Source organism: Octopus sinensis, linkage group LG4, assembly GCF_006345805.1.
Source record: "Octopus sinensis linkage group LG4, ASM634580v1, whole genome shotgun sequence".
In the NCBI taxonomy this organism is placed as follows: Eukaryota; Metazoa; Mollusca; class Cephalopoda; order Octopoda; family Octopodidae; genus Octopus; species Octopus sinensis.
This window is the reverse complement of record NC_043000.1, coordinates 57707872-57726597: the sequence shown is the minus strand read 5'-3', so window position 1 is coordinate 57726597 and position 18726 is coordinate 57707872. Positions and strand designations below refer to the sequence as shown.

At 32.6% G+C, this 18726-nt stretch overlaps 1 protein-coding gene across 10 annotated transcripts in view; it reads left to right on the top strand.

Moving 5' to 3' along the window:
- The window catches only part of LOC115210794 (regulator of G-protein signaling 17), a 379423-nt gene that overhangs the window by 334886 nt on the left and 25811 nt on the right, over positions 1-18726 (top strand). The window lies entirely within an intron of this gene.

The window sequence follows — 18726 nt, the reverse complement described above, 5'->3', positions numbered from 1 at the left end:
GGCTGACTTAGAACTCAGTTACAACACAGAGACATAGCCTTAGCAGTAACTGCTTAGCATTCATTATTATCTTGCTTTCTAGATTGCTAAGTCATGAATTCTCTCCCAAAACATAAGGCTTTCAGAGAATATTTAGAGCTGGACAAATAAAAGTCCATAATATCAAATTGGGTGAATCTGCAGAAGGATTGATTTGCAATGTTGTGGAATCATTTAATAATAGCAATATGTAGTTCCATTGTTCCTGCAATTCACCCAATTATATACTGTGAACTTTTTATACCTTCATTTTCCCCTTATTTTCTTCCTGTTAATTATACTTCTAGTTGTGTCTCTATGAATGCAACCTCTTTTTAGAAAAATAATTGTATCCTGGTATTATCTATCTATCTATCTATCTATATATATATATATATATATATATATATATATATATATATATATATATATATATAATATATATATATATATTATATATATATATATTGATAAAAATGGCAAGACAACAAAAGAAGAAAGAGACCTCGATATTATGTAAATAGAGGAATTTATCTGGAAATGTAATATGTGACAATTATTCGGTAGCCATGATAGAACTCTGAGTTTCAGATGCCAAGGTGGAAATCCACGCCGCCATCTCTTCAGTTGGATTTCCACCTCAGCGTCCAAAAATCGGAGTTTTATCATGGCTACTGAATAATTGTCATATATTACATTTACAGATATATATATATACACAGACCAGACAGATACCTGAAATCCAGTTAATTGGTATGTTTCATTAATGTATGTATATAGTTAAGCATGAGTGTAAATTTATGTGTATATATGTGTGTGCGTGTGTGTGTGTGCATGTGTGAGTACACACACATATACACATACATAAATATATGCATAGAATATAAACAATATATACATATATAGGAACATATGAACTTTTTAAGATTTTGCTTATAAAACATTCTTGACTATTAATCACCCTAATACTTGTTTCCACTTTGATTTCCAGTTCAGAAATTCACAAAGTTGTATTAAACGATCAAATTACATTTCGTAACACAATAACTCAGTCTAGTTGTCTTTCAGAGAAAAATCATCCAGAATTTGTTAGCTCTAACAAAGGCAACTTTGAAGGTTTACTAAGGTTTCATTTGCCCATTTCATTAGAGTTAATCAATTAAGTTGTTTCCTACCTTTTCCCCACCCTGTATCTCTCTTTGTTTGCCTCTTCCATCTCTTTCTCTCACCTAATATTGCACCAAAAGAGACAGGATAAACTGATAAACTGATTGCTACTTGCTCTCTTCCTCTTCGTCTTTTTCACCAAGACAATATTTCTCTCTAAATCAATAAGCACTTGTCACATTTAGATTCTATCTAGTATTGCAATTGGTAAATAGATCATTCTGGGACTTTCTTTTGATTCCCATTAAAATCTCCTATTAACACTTAATTCATTAAAAATAAAAGCATCACAGCATATCTGATCATCAGAACACAACTTAAGGACAGCTACAATGTTTTTGTAATAATAATAAATAATAATGATAATAATGAAATTATTGTATACAGTGCTCAGGTGCACCACAACTTGTCAAAAAGTGTGTATAAAGTATATGCAGTAATGTACAAATGTCTGGAAAGTGAACAGTGTATGAGTCAGATACATGCTTGTGTGTGTATGGAGGGGAGAAAATCAGGTGTAGTGTTGGCGAATCTCAGGAAGCATGGAAGTTTTGAAGGATGCAGTGCTCTGACAACTAACAACTGATGCCAGCAGTTTGTTCTATACTTCAGCAATTCATAGCGTGAAAAAATGTTTCCAAAAGTCATGGGAGCTGTGCTGTTTTCTGACTTTGTAAACATGTCCACGGGTGTTAGACAGGTGGATTTTGAAAAGGTGCTCAAAGTTATTGTTTGTAAAATTGTTAATAATTTTATGGGTGTCAGCCAAGTCAGCTGCCAGACGTTGGAGTTTCAATGTATCCATGCCCAGGGAAGTAAGGCATTCACAATATGGCAAATGCCTGATGGAGGGTATTCTCTTGGTTGCACGTTGCTGAACGGCTTTCAGACGATTAATATCCTGGGCAAGATAGGGGTTCCAGACCAGTGATGCAAATTCCAGGTGAGGTCGCACCATAGCTATGTAAAGCCGCTGATAGATAGCCGGAGAGTGGCTCACAAAGGACTTGGTGAGTGATGCCAAGACACCTTCAGCCTTCATGGCAATTTTAGCAATGTGTTTTGTCCAACGCAAATCGCTGTCGATAATAATGCCCAGGTCACGTTCACAAGAAGACTTTTTGAGATTAGTGTTGTGGAGGTAGTAAGTAGACGCTGGGTTTTTCTTCCCAAAATGCATGGTGGTACATTTGTCCACAGCCAGCTTGAGTTGCCAGTCTATGATCCACTGCTGCATTGTGTCCAGGTCTGCTTGCAATAGAGATCTAGTGTACAGGATCTGTCCTCTTTATTTCGAGGTACAGCTTGATATCTACTGACATCACACTGATCTCACTTTCCCAATCTAATCTGTTAAACACTGATAACACAAAATATTAATATCTAAATAAGCAATTATTAACATATGCATATATATATGTGTGTGTGTGTGTGTGTGTATACAAAGAGAGAGAAAGAGAGAGTTGTGGCATTTCCTGCCTGGATGTAAGTCATGCAATACATACCTAAGATCATCATAAGTATCTTTTAACCTCCAACAATATATATATATATATATATATATATATATATATATATGAACAAATGCAAATAGTAAATCCACTTTTAATATAATTCATTCAATTTTTATGAGAGACACAAGGAAAGAGAATGCAAACATGCTATATATATATATATATATATATATATCACACAATCATAGAGTTTTGATTTTTTTGTAAATTGCATTCTCTGGCTTAAGTACTAAGAATTGCATGCGATATATAGATAGATATATAATTATATAGCTACACAATTACATATGTATCTATATACACAAATACATGCACATACAAATCATCATCACCCTTATCATTTGACATCTGCTTTTATTACTGGCATGGGTTATATGGTTTGATTGGAACTGGCAAACCAGATAGCTGCACCAGGATCCAGTCTGACTATGTCCTAGTTTCTATAGCTGGATGCCCTTCCTAACACCAACTAGTCCGAGAGTGTAGTGGGTGCCTTTTTACGTGTCACCAGCACAGGTGCTTTTATGTGTTACCAGCAGTGGTGTTTTACATGTCACCAGCATGGGTGCTTTTACGTGTCACCGGCATGGATGCTGTTACCTCTCACCGGCACTGGCCACAGCTACAATTTCACTTGGCTTGATGCATCTTCTCAAGCCCAGCAAATCATCACTTGTCATCACCTCCATGAGACCTCACATTCAAAGGTCATGCTTCACCACCTAATTCCATGTCTTCTTGGGTCTACCTCTTCTACGGGTTCCCGCCACAGTTAGAGATCAGCGCTTCTTTATGCAGCTGTCCTCAGCCTTTGCATGTCCTCTGCAGTCACATCTCATGTTTGACTGCCATGTAGCATGACTGCTCGCACACTGGTATCATATAATCTGCCTTCCACTCTGAGGGAGAGGTCCTTTTTCCAACAAAGATAGAAGCTCCCTGAACTTTACCCAGCTGATTCTTATTCTAGTAGCTACACTCTCAGAGCATCTGGTGATGATGCTGGACTTTGTATTTTTTTCATAGCTCCCATGGTTACCAAGATAATCTGCTATAATAATACTCTTGTGTTTATGAATGAGAAAGGAAGGGGTGATGTCATACCTGGTAGTGGGATGATGAAAATTGTACGCTAAAAAATAAATCAAACAGCATTTCAACTCTGTGTGAATATATGTTTGTGAATGTGTGTGCATGTGTGTGTGTGCATGTGTGCATGCAATGGAAGTAAGATAGTTCATCTTTGTTTGCTTAATATTTGGGTTTAGTTTTTGATTTGGTTGAATATTGGTTGGTTTCTTTTTTTGTTGGTCAGTTATTTTTAGCAGTTTGACAGAAAAAAGTCATTCTAAAATTGTTTTTTAACATAAGCATGCCCAAACAAGTCGAATGCTTACACAGAGCAGGTTTTACAGCCACATCATCCAAACCGACTGGGTGAAACCAGGCTTAGCTTCTAGTGTGTGTATATATATATATTGATAGATAGATAGACAGACAGACAGACATATATAATGGTCATTACATATTTCTTTATTGTAGTAAATTTGACTTACACCTTCTTTGGTAGTCATAATAGGTTCATAAATTGATTGGTTTACTCAATCAGCCCATTGAACAGTTGAGAAAATTGAACAACCTAGAGAATTAATGCTACCATTGTCAGAGTCATTTGTTGTGTATGTGTGTGTGTGTGTGTGTGTTAAATATAGTTTATGTGTTGTATACATACATGTGTTAAAATGTATAGAGTAGGCTTTGTATGTGTAGGAAACTATGAAAATAAATCTATACCATGGTAGGTACATGAAGTTGTGCCAGCAAACCTGGGTGGAATTAGGCGACATTGAGTAAAATTAGGGGAAGAAATTGTTTGTCAGGTGATTAACTTTTTAGCATTCAGATTATTCTGTCAAATGCAACGCTTATATACTCACATTGTTTTTAATTAATCAAGCATTATCTTGTAGTTTCAATATTTCGATGATGATTGTTATTTTTAGAATGACACTGTAGGGTAGGTATGAGAGGCCAAATCTGGCTAGTTTGAATATAAAACAAGTAGAATATTTGGGCTGGATATGTGCAGTCTAAACGCTAAAGGGTTAAGCACATGATGTCTGTCACCCCCCCTCCCCAGCTTCTGATTTAGTCTACCCAACTTTACAAAATTATTTTGGAGATATGTGTAAAAATATCTACTCTTCACAGCATCATCTAAACGATGTCTAACCACCATTATCAGTTTTCTCATGTGTCCTTCTTATAATTAGTGTGTTTGTGAAGGCAATATTTTGTTATAGGCAATAGTGCTTGTAACAAACAGCTAGTGTGTTGGTAAAAGTAGCTGTGAATGGCTTCTCTGTCAGACCGACATATTTTCTTTCTTTTTCTTTTGTACAGTCTCTTAACACTGGTGATGTCGTGTAGGTTTCAGTACAGGAATTGTCTAGGGGTACATAACTCTGGATTTCTGTAGTTGCATTCTTTCCCTTTGGCTGTTGTTTTGTTCATTCCGATCGTTGCTCATAATCTTTCATTGTGAGAAGACACTTTTTAATTAATGTAAGTATTATACAGATTGGCTACGTGTATTATATAGCCTGATTCATTTGTTCCATTCCAGCATTAAAGAATGGATTTAAAAACATTGATGATGCTATTAGCATGTGTATATACATCCCTCCCACCACAAATATATATATATATATATATATACATACATACGTACATACATATTGATTTCAAATTTTGATTACATCAACCCCAGTTCTCAACTGGTACTTATTTTATCGATCCAAAAAGGAGGAAAGGCAAAGTTGACCTTGGCAGAATTTGAACTCAGAACATGAAATGTCACTAAGCATTTCACCCAGTGTGCTGATGATTCTGCCATTTCACCACCTTATATGATAAATATATATTATATATATTCTTTTCTCCTCTAGGCACAAGGTCCGAAATTTTGGGGGAGGGTGGGACAGTCGCTTAGATCGACCTCAGTACACAGCTGGTACATAATTTATCAACCTCAAAAGGATGAAAGACAAAGTCGACCTCAGTGGAACTGGAACTCAGAACATAAAGACAGATGAAATACCACTAAGCATCTCACCTGGCATGCTAACATTTCTGCCAGCTAACCACCTTATATATTATATATATTAACACACATGCATACATGTGCACAAATACATATACACACATTACCTTACACCACATGAATTAATAAATTGTCGTGGTAAGATATTTCTGTCTTACTGTGATGCAAATTTGGGATTATAACACCAAGAGAGAACATTCAAGTCTAATGACTAATAAATCATAGAAACAGGATTTCATCAGTTTTGATATAGTTCTAACCGCACAAGTCCTCTCAGACAAAGTATATAATAAGCAATATCCAGAATGAATTTTCTGGAGATGTAAATTTGGTGATTATTGTACATAATAAGGCATATCAATTATTTAATTCTACATAAGAAAGTAGTTAGAAATAGAAATATCAGTAATTTGGTTGCATCCTCCAGTTAACATGATTTTGATCACGTATTTGTGACCACACTTATTGTTACTTGTCCATAAGTCAACTCTGATAAAAAGTGAGAGATATTTAGCTGCTATTTCTAGCATGAGTGGTCAGTTCAAGGTTTTTTTTTTTTATTGGCTCATGTTATCTATGCATTTTGATTTAATTTATATTAATATGGATTTTAGAAGTGTTTATTGTCTCTTAATATTTATACCCATAAATATTGGTCTTGGTACATTAGTTTCAAACACATGCTAAAGAAACAAAAGTTAATTGAAAGTTACATATGTAAAATTAATGATGATTATTATATTGTTGTTTTGGCTCAGCTTAGCTCTGATAAAGAAGGTTTATAACCAAAGGCATTCCAGTTGTGTTGAAAACACTGATTTATTCTGGATATTGTGAATATTGACTGTCAAATAAATTATCACACTCACACGGGGAACTGTCTTGAAGGGTTTAGTCAAATAGATCAGCCCTAGTACTATTTTGTTGTATAAAAGTCTAGTACTTATTCTATCAGTCACTTTTGCTGAAGCACTGAGTTATGAGGACATAAACAAACCGGCATCTGTCATGTTAAGAGACAAACACACACATACACATGCACATATACACACAAACATGTGTGTGTGTGTGTTGTGTTTGTCTCCAAATACCAGTGCCTCTTTGAATTTTCATCTACTAAATCCACTCACAAGGTTTTGATCTGCCAGGGGTTATAGTAGAAGACATGTACCCAAGGTGTTACACAAAGGGACTGAACCCAGAACTTTGTAGTTGAGAAGCAAATTTCTTACCACAGAGCCACATCTGCACCTTTATATATATATACCATCATGATTGTTCGACCGTGGTCAGGACAATGGAATTTACCGTGCCACACCAGACCTCATGGTCCATCATAGCATTACAGAGGTCCTGTTGCTGGATGCCTGTATCCCTGGAGATTACATCAGGGTAGGAGAGTGTGCGCCCTCTGGTGTCACGAGCAGATAGCTTCCAGAGGAGATGAGTAGAAATTACCTTGTTTTCAGCTCTACAACAATGTCCAGCAAACTGGACTCTTCTACCTTTCACATGATACAGGTGGTAGTTTCCCATATATATATATATATATATATATATATATATATTTCACATAATGCATATATATGCATGTGTACATCTGCATAAGTATGAGTATAATGATGGTAGCACCTGATATTGTCATGTTTGTATACCAAAAAAGTCTTGAAATTTGTTTATATTCCAAGTAACATAGTTGTAAGCAATTAATTTCATAGTCTTTAATATTGTAGTGGCTCAGGTTGTTAAGTATTTTCCTATATTATTCTTGATCAGGTGCACACAGCCTCTCAGGCTCTGTATTTTTATTAATTATTCATACATAATAAATTACTCATTTATATATTGGGAAAAATATTTTAATCAATTTTACATTTTAAATCAGATTGAAATGCAGTTACAGTAGCTTATTGATTGGTGACAACTGAATAGCTGTATTGAATGGTTGACAGACAAATGTATAACAAAATTTTGTTCTTATTTATTTATTTATTTATTTTTGTCTTTGGCTAGTAAGTGTTATTTCTTCTTTACTTTTGTCTAGAAATCAAAGGAAATAACTTCTATTCCCTTTAAACTTTGGTTTTGTGACCTGGACATCAATGTTTTGAAACTGACCTATTTCCCTTTACATTTCAAACAGATTCAGTACTGAGTTGCTGAAGCAAAAATATCATTATAACAAATATTTTGCTCAATACCACAGATTTGCTTGTCAGTTGCTTGACTTTAACCACTTGAGCATGTCCCTTAGTGGCTGACAATATGTGCAACTCTGATCACGAGCCGGAGTAGTGAAGGAGCATCATAGCCATGTATTGAGAAGGATTCTTTTGGGTTTGAATAAATGTAACAATAGGAAAATCTAAAGGAAATATTAGCATTCTTCATAGTTTCTAAGAGTAAGCAAATAGGAAATACCAGTTGTTACCCAAGGACAAAAACTGCGTTATACAGAGCAATCAGCAACAAGGTCAGCAGTTCATATCCTGCCACTACTAACATTGTTTTATATTTATAGCCAACATCACATAAATTGTCAAGATCCTAGTGCACTCAGCTCTAAATTTACTGCATTGAAATGCAATTTATTTTATTGCTATGAGTAGTGGTTGCATTGTAAACAGCTAAATAATTCATTGGTTTGTATAGTAAAGTGCTAATTCTGTCTCCTGCATAAAATGTTACCCGTGCTAAAATGGTGTCCTAACCAAGAGGTGATTTGTATCTATTTAATGCCACAGAGACTAGAAATGAAGATAATGAATTATGGAAGTATGCAAACAACAGAACAGTTATAAGAAATATTTTCTTTATTATTATTAAATGAATGATAGTGTATTTAACCATTTAGCATTCAGATTATTCTACCAAATGTAATGCTTATTAATCCATGTCATTTTAAATTAATCATGCATTATCTCATAGCTTCAAAATTTTAATGATAGGATTGTATATCTTTAGAATGACACTGGCTAGTATGAGTATAAAACAGGTAGAATATTTGGGCTAAATATGGCTGGTTTAAATGCTAAAAGGGTTATTGAACGAAATACTAAGAACCTAGAATAAAATTGAATATGCAGTGAGAAAATGTATCATTTGATGACAAACATTATTTTATATAGAATATATAAGCCATAATTAGCCATTTAGCATTTGATCCAGCCATATCTGGCCCAAATATTCTCTCTGTTTTATGTTAAAACTGACCAGATCTAACCTCTTTGATGTATCCTACAATGCCATTCTAAAAATATGCAAACACACCACTGAAATTCCAGAGCTACAAGATAGTGCATTATTAATTCAAAACAATGTGACTAAATAAGCAATACATTTTTTTAAAAAACTCTAAATGCTAAGAACTCTAAATTTTTAATGATGCTTTCACTACATACTCTAATTTATAAATCCTAATCTATTATGAAAAGTACAGCTGATCTTAACTCAAACCACATTGAATTTGATATGATGGAATCATTACTTGTATGATTAACAGCCTCTCTCTCTCTCTCTCTCTCTCTCTCTCTTCTCTCTCTCTCTCTCTCTCTCTCTCTCTCATCTCTCTCTCTCTCTCTCTCTCTCACTCTCTCTCTCTCTCTCTCTCTCTCTCTCTCTCTCTCTCTCATCTCTCTCTCTCGCTCTCTCTCTCAGCTCTCTCTCTCTCTCTCTCTCATCTCTCTCTCTCTCTCTCAGCTCTCTCTCTCTCTCTCTCCTCTCTCTCTCTCTCCTCTCTCTCTCTCCTCTCTCTCTCTCCTCTCTCTCTCTCTCTCACTCTCTCTCTCTCTCTCTCTCTCTCTCTCTCTCATCTCTCTCTCTCTCTCATCCCTTTGAAATGTGCATCTCTGGCTCTTAGCTGCTACAATAGTTTCAGTATTTCTGTATATTTCCCCTAAAGCACAGGTCATTTAGTTAGGTGAATACTGAACAGAAGTGTACATTATTTATTTAGCTGTATAAATTGTTTAAACTTAGCTATATACGTATACCTTATCATTCATTAAATGCTATAGCAGACCTTGTGTTTTATTAAATTAATATTTTTAAGTAGTTTGCTACAAGTAATTAACTATAAAAATGAACACCCAGGTGCCTACTAATTAATTAGGATGCAGTCAACTTTCAATAGCTTATCCAGAGTTCTCAACTTTATTGTTATTTCTAAAATTGATTATTTTCATTAATTCCTCTCTTTGTAATTGCCAAAGAGCAATAATACACATGCTAGTTTTAAGCTTTTCTTCAAAGCCAATATAACTTTCACATTGGAAAGACTACATTGGTTACCTGGAAAAGACATGTATGTATATTCATATGTGTGTGTATGTATGTATGTATAATCATGCATGTGTGTGGCCTAGTGGTTAGGGTGTTGCACTCATCAACTAGCAATTGTGGTTTCAATTCCTGGACCGGGTGGTGCATTGTGTTCTTGAGCAAAACACTTCATTTTACGTTGCTCTACATTCACTTCGACACTTGATGCATGGCACACAGTGCACCTGTTCAGAGAACATCGATTTGATGGAGAGAGTAAGCTAATGTGGGCACGAACAAAACAAATAATTTGTGCAGGTTGTTCGGCAAAAGCTGAACACTCATATGTCATTCTCAAAGGGAGAGTCCATCATGTATATGTGCATGCATGCATCATCATCATCATCATCATTGTTTAACGTCCGCTTTCCATTCTAGCATGGGTTGTACGATTTAACTGAGGTCTGGCGATCCAGATGGCTGCACCAGACTCCAATCTGATCTGGCAGAGTTTCTACAGCTGGATGCCCTTCCTAATGCCAACCACTCCGAAAGTGTAGTGGGTGCTTTTACATGCCAATATATATGTATGTATATATATATTCTATAATTATAAGCATAATTATAATCAGGAGTCAGCTAATTGCTTTGCCATGCATCGAATTTAGAAATAGCAGTTAAAATACCATTTTGCTACCATAAATATCTCCCAGACAGTAACACACTTTTTTTACGTAGGTAAAGATAAAAAAATAACAAATCCACACGGCTTAGATTAGCTACATATGCATTTCGGGATTAAAGTAAAGTTATATTTACTTACTTTTGAGAGTGTTAGAATTAAATATGTATGCGATCAAGCGTCATCACATAACTGATATTACTCGTAATACGCGTGGGTTTTTGAGGATAAATACGTGTTCTCATTCAACTGTATATTTTTGGAAGTGCTAGTTAAATATCAGTTATGCGATGATGCTTGATCACATACATATTTAATTCTAACACTCTCAAATTTATATTTGAAGTGCTGCACTGATGAGGTGAAATAAGTAAGTAAATATAACTTTACTTTAATCCTGAAACGTGTATGTAGCTAATCTAAGTTGTGTGGATTTGTTATTTTTTCTCTTTGCCTATGTAAAAAAGTGTGTTACTGTCTGGGAGATATTTATGATAGCAGAATGGTATTTTAACTGCTATTTCTAAATTCGGTGCATGGCGAAGCAATTAGCTGACCCCTGATTATAATTATGCTTATAATTATAGAATATTTGTATAATGTTACCCAAAAAGGTTATTTTAACATACCGAACTACTTGGTAAAATTATTAATTATTAATTAATTAATTAATTAATTTTACCCTTTTATTATTATTGAAATATATATATATGTATGTATGTATATATATATATTATATATATATATATACATGTATGTATGTATATATATATATATATATATATATATATATACATGTATGTATATATGCATGTGTGTGTTCAAAGTAACATATTTGATAAATAAGTTAGAGAGATACTAGTAAACAGCTTCCTTTCAAATATGTTTGTCATTAGATTCTTGCCTAATAATGTCTTTAAAGATGTTTAAAATATCACCAGAAAAATAAATTATAGAAACAAAATGAATTTAATAATGAAATACATTTAATCTATCTTACAAAATCTTTTAAAATAACATTTGAACAAAATATTACTTTCAATAAATCTGTCAAAATGATGCCAAACTATATTTTATATACAGAAATAAGTTCAGCAGAAAATGTAAAGAAATGAAGAATTTTAACCAATTCACCAAATACAGCCAAAGAATTCAATAGATTTAATACAATCAGTGTTATTAATACAACCTTTTAGCAAAGAGTAAGATAATAAAACTAAGCAAGTAAATCTACTTCAAGTCGTTGGCTGAAGTTTAACTTAATTCTTCAATCTACATTGAGAAGAAATGACAAGTCAGGAAACCTCCTGCTGACTCAAGAATGTAAATTTTCGGATAAGTTTAGCATTGTTGTCATAGAGCTATTTGCAAACTAAGTTCATAACATCAGAAAATATTTGCAAATTTACCAAGTAAGATGGTAAATTAAAAACAAACCTTTATTCAGATAAAGGCAAGCAATCATTTTAATGACTGTGACCTTATATTTATGATGGGAAAAAAAAAGTAACACATTTTTACTTTGTTTTGTTCTTCTTGATGAAAAAATTTGTTCAAAATGCTATTTGTGTATCTGAGATTTGATAATTTATGTCAGTGGCATAAAATATTTAGACATCAATATGTATTATTAAAAATTTAAAGCAAATTTACAAAAATCATTGCCCTAATATTCCAATATGCAAAATCGTTAGGATGGAAAGTTCTTTGAGGTTTTGTTTGAGAACAGGTGATTATGTAAGAGTATGAAATAATGTTGATGGTACTTTTAGAGTAGACTTCCGCGGGTGTTGGAAATGGTGGAGGGGAGTATGCTTGACGACAGCATTCCTCTACATTTCAGCTCACAAAGCCAAGTAACTTAGAACACTTTGTGCCACTTTTCCTCCCTCAGCCTCTCAGACTTTACCACACTCCCAGTTCCTAATACCCATTTCCATATTTGTGAGTTGGTATTTTATAGTGGCTCATTATTCAGTTTCGTTTAACATCTGGGCACAAGCTGTTATTTTTTATGAAGTCAGCAATCTGAATTTTAATTACTTCCTTCTTGTTAAGTATCATTTAAGAATGTAGATTTGAAGGAACTCACAAATGTTCACAATCAATCATAAGATTCAGACTCTAATCACAAGTGCTGATAAGTCATAACTATTCTACAAATATTTCAAAGTATGCTGACATTTAACCCTTTAGTATTCAGATTATTCTGTCAAATCTAATGCATGTTCATTCATATTCTTTTGAGTTCATTAGGCATTATATCATAGCTTCACGATTTCAATGACGTGACTGTTTATTTTAAGAATGACATTGTCAGATAGGTGTGAGAGCCTGAATCTGACCAATTTGTACATAAAAGAGGTAGAATATTTGGACCAGATATGTTCAGTTTAAATGCTAAAGGGTTAAGGAAAACTATGAAAACTATGCTGATATTCATGTCAACACAATAATATTTACAATTGTTGTATTATTATAACAAACACTTCTTTTGTGTATACTATCATATTTGTTTTCTTGAATCCATCAAGCTTTTCCTGTATTAATGTAGTATGAAGTCATCATTAATTAAAATATATTAGTTTCTATGCTGGCATGGATAGATCATGGTTGCAAAATACTATCATTCTGTCTGTCTCGTTTCTATAGTATCTCATCTAAAATACCTTCTGTCATAAGACGAAGACAAAATGTACTTTGTGGCATGAGTGCTTTTTGCAATAATATTTCATTGGTTTCATAGATGAAGTGACTTGGGATCAAACATAATTAAGAAAAGAAACCAGCTCACAGACATGGTGCTCTGAGAGTTTACATTTGCACTACAATGCTCTTACTATGTATGAAAATGTTAACAGGTGACAGCCATAATCAGTTGATGCTATAAAACACCCACACTGCAGATATGCTAAAATTAAATGTATGCATAATGTACACATCATTTAGTTGCCTCCCACAATAATACGTTATACAATACAAATATTTGATATGTAAAACTTGGTAATATTTTTCAATTTCATTTTGTATTGTCTGGGTTTTTTGTCTTTATAATTTTTATCCCAATACACGATGTTGGTATGTGCATGTATGTGTGTATATACATATATATATATATATATGTGTGTGTGTGTGTGTGTGTGTGTCTGTGTGTCTGTGTGTATATAATAATAGAAAAGTTAGACAAATATGTATAATTAGATTAGGGTGTTTATATATGTATGCACATACACATACACACACATATATACATGCACACACATATATATGCACACACTTACACATATAGATAGATAGATACATACATACATACATACATACATACATACATACATACATACATACATACATACATGCATACATGGCCCTAACTACTTTTAAATTAGTTACAGGGCACCCTAAGTGTATAAATGTCTGTTAGATTAATTAAAATGTTCCTTGTGAGATTCAGTGCATGTCTGGCTAGTACATGTAGGTCTCACACATACTCATATATATCTGATGAACTCTCTTGTCATAAAAGGCAGCTGAGAGTTCCACAAATCTTACTGATCATCCCACTCAAATGATTTGTTTATAATGATAAAATATTAGTGCTGTACATTAACTCATTCTCTCCATCAAATTGGCATTGCCTGTATAGGTGCACGGTACAGGTGTAGAAAATACCTTTTACCATAAGAGAGAATTAACTGCAGTGAATTTGGTTTTAGAAGTTAAAATATGTCAGAAACATATTTTAACTAACCTAAAGTTCATATATATATATATATAAAGATATCTATTCATTCTATATATATATATATATATAATATATATATATATATAGATATAAAGTTATGTATTCATTATATTATATATATATATATATATATACGTTTAAATATTGTTGTGCAAGATTTATTGGCTAAACTGGCAATATGACCATTCCGAAATATAACATATATATATATATATATATATATATATATATATAAATAATTGCAGCATGGAAGGTGTTTATAAGCCATTTAAGAAACACACAAAAACCGCTAGATTCACTTCAACATTTAAATTTAATTTGTCAAAATATTTTCATCGCTTTGAGACCGCGACCTGTTCACTGACAAAATTTGTGCTGTCAGTGAACAGGTCGTGGGCTCAAAGCGACGAAAATATTTTGACAAATTATATTTAAATGTTGAAGTGAATCTAACAGTTTTTGTGTGTTTCTTAAATGACTTATTAACACCTTCCATGCTGCAATTGTTTTTGTTCCAGCCCACGATCTCAGATATGGTCACTTGCTATGTATATATATATAAACGTTTTTTCTACTCTTTTCTTTTCTTATTTCTCTCTCCTAACTCAGTATGACTGAACTTGTAATAATCCACATTTTTTATATTCTTTGTTGATCATTTATGATATCTAACCCCGTCGTTGAATTTTGTGAATATTTAATCATTTAAACATGTTTTCTACTTCACAATTTGAAATTTTAAAAATCCCATTGTTTTATATACATTTATACCATTGATAAACAAAAAATTGTTGAGACTAGTTTGATATATATGTAAATAAATTTATTTAAAAACAATTACAAGTTTTTCATATTCAGGTGCATATTCAATAACAAATTCGTCTATATGTTTTCCTGTGTTGAAACGCACCCCTTCTTTCCATATATATAGATATATAGGTATATATATAGTGAATGGATCTATAGGCAGAAACTGAAAAAATCTTGTTGTATATGTGTGTGTGTGTAAATGTTTGTATATATGTACATATGTATAATTATAATCATCATCATCATTTTATGTCTCTGTCATGCTAGCATGTGATGAGCAGTTCAACAGGACCTGACAAACCAGAGGACTGTGTCAAGTTCCCATAATTTGGTGTGGTTTTTATAATTGGTTACCCTTCTTGGTGCCAACTATTTTACAGAGTGTACTGGGTGATTTTTATCTAGCACCAGCACTAGTGAGGTTACCAAGTAACTTGCAAGACAAAGAGGAAGAAAAGAGTCAGAGGTCTACTTGCACACGTATGTGTGTCTAATTATAATATAAATGTGTGTGTGTGTATAATATATATATATGTATATATGCATATAAATATATTTGTATATGTATATATACATATAAATGTATATAGTTGAAATTTACAGAAAAACAAAAGATGAAGACAGGTTTATAAACAACAAGCAGGTGTATTAGTTTGGCACTCAGGAAAATGAGAAAGCCTTTTACATTTCGAGCCTATGCACTTCAACAGAAAGGAACATGAGGAAATAAACAGAGAGAGAATTTTAAAAACTTGTGGATTTAGCGATCAATCATAGCAACTACATATATACATATATACATATATATATATATATATATATATATATATATATATATATATATATATATGTATGTATATATACTGGGTGCAGCGAATAAATTGTCATCTAAATTTCTCAAAAGTTAAAAAATAACACTGACATCTCATTTTAACAAATATATTTACCATACTGTTTAATCGACAAAATCAAAATAAACAATGAGCATGCACAAAATTAAAAAAATAAAATGGCAACAATTTACCCATTGCACCCTGTATGTGTGTGTGTGTGTGTGTGTGTGTATACATATATGTATGTGTGTGTATATATATATATATTTATGTGTGTATATTTATATATATGTATATATATGTATGTGTGTGTGTATGTATATATATGTATGTATGTAAATATATAAATCCAAAAGAATGAAAAATACACACAAGAAAAGAAACAACAACACTAGAACGTGGTACAGGCAAAGTATAAGCAAATGTTTAGGGAAGGAAAGAAAGGTGGTTTTACATTTTGAGCAATGCTCTTCTTCCAAAACAGGAAACAGAGGAAAAAAATTCGCCAACTATTCACATGTGGTTACTATATAAATATATATATATATATATATATGTGTGTGCGTATATATATATATATATATATATATGTATGTATGTATGTATGTGTTTGTGTGTGTGTGTAATTTATATATGTACATATTAGTATGTCTCTCTTTCTATATATATATACATACATATATTATATATATATATATATATAATATATATACATATACATATACATTATATATATATATACATATACATATATATCTCTATATATAATATATATATATATATACATATATATATATACATATATATATATAATATATATATATATATTATATATATATATATATATATTAATTTTGATAAGCATAACAAATGTGCAACCGTAAAAGAACTTCACCTAATTAAATTACTTAAATTACTTCAATTATTTGTCAGCATTTTCTTCATTTCCTTTTTTATATATCACCACTCGTGTTCGACATCTCCTTTTTTTAAATATATATATATATATATATATGCATCATGTTGTTATTTTCACTTGTTAAAAATTTGTCTGCTTGCTTTGTGCTTTCATAGACATGTGGAATAAAGTAAGGGTTAGTGACAGGGAGAGGATCCAGCTATGAAACATTGTGTGAAAATATAATCATCTAAACTATGCAAAAATGGAAAAAAATATTTGTAAAACAGATGACCAAACAAAGTAATTATAGTGACAGATGCTAGTACAACAAAAATAGTACTCTCTAACTATCAGCTATCATGTTCCAATGACAAGAAAATATTAAGCTGAGTGCTGGGAGCATCAACTGAAGATTTCATATTAGATTTAGCTTTTCATCAACCAAGGCAGTATAAGATGATAGGAGTCTAAAATTCTGAGATTTGCAACTCCTACATAGATGCTCTGACTAGAACTAAGATAACTTCCAAGTAGTTTTAGAATGTGCTCATTCATCATTTCGAGTATTTGCAAGTCCCCACTGACACAGACACATTCATACACTTTCCTACCAGATAGTTGTTGACACTGTGCTAGGTTCTTTCTACCTTTTAATATCTCTTGTATTTTTCTCCTGGGCTTCCAGCAGACCCTCCTCTCTAAGCATTCTTAGTGGGTGAGCCAATGTAGTCACCAATGACCTGGCTATAAATACAAGTTATACTGGATTACATGTTACCAATAGCACTGATTTGTGATCTCTCTCTCTCTCTTTTTCTCTCACACACACAGAGGACAGTAAACAATGGGCACTGAACCAACTTAATGCCAGAAAAGGTGATGTTGGTGGTGGTGAGTGGAGATGGCACATAATGGGCCAAGCAAAGTCATATGTGAATACCTGTCCAAGAGAGACGCTGTAGTTTGTAGCAACTACTTTTTCACTCAAATAAAAAGTAGAGACAGAAGAAAACAAAAGCAAATTTCCTTAATCTAAATTTACTTGGTACATCAGGGAAATTGCACCAGTACATCTTAGAAATCAGTGATGAAATCTATATGATGTAACAGCCAAGAGATATCCTCCAGCTATTTCTGGTATTTTCCACACTGAAAACTTTGTAGCCATGAGTTTTCAGAAGTTCTACAGTAGCTAGAACATGGCTTTACAAAGAATCGAGCTACTGTTAATATATACACTAAGATATTTTCCATGACCAATGTTTGAAGTTCTCTTTCACCTCATTAAACTCGACATGATATTCATGTTATTCAATTTGAATTCTTCTGGAAGTATTTATTAACAAATTTGCTTTAGATAAGCAGGACCACTTTATTTCAGTTACATAACAAGTAAGTTTGGATAAAAGTATGAGCATAGTATCAAATTCTTATTTTTCATCTCTTACAAAAGTTAGATATCTTATTTATACAAGAAAATATTGTTTTACCTTGAAAAGCAGTACAGTAGAAACTCAATTTTTGAACAACTCTGATCTCAAATAAATCGTACTTTATCTCCTGTCTTTCTCGTATTCATTTAATACAATAGTACCTCGGTTTCTGGGCGCCTCTGATCATGAATATTTCGTGCTTTATATATATTTATATTTATCTATATATATATATATAAAGCATGATATATTTGCAATCAGAG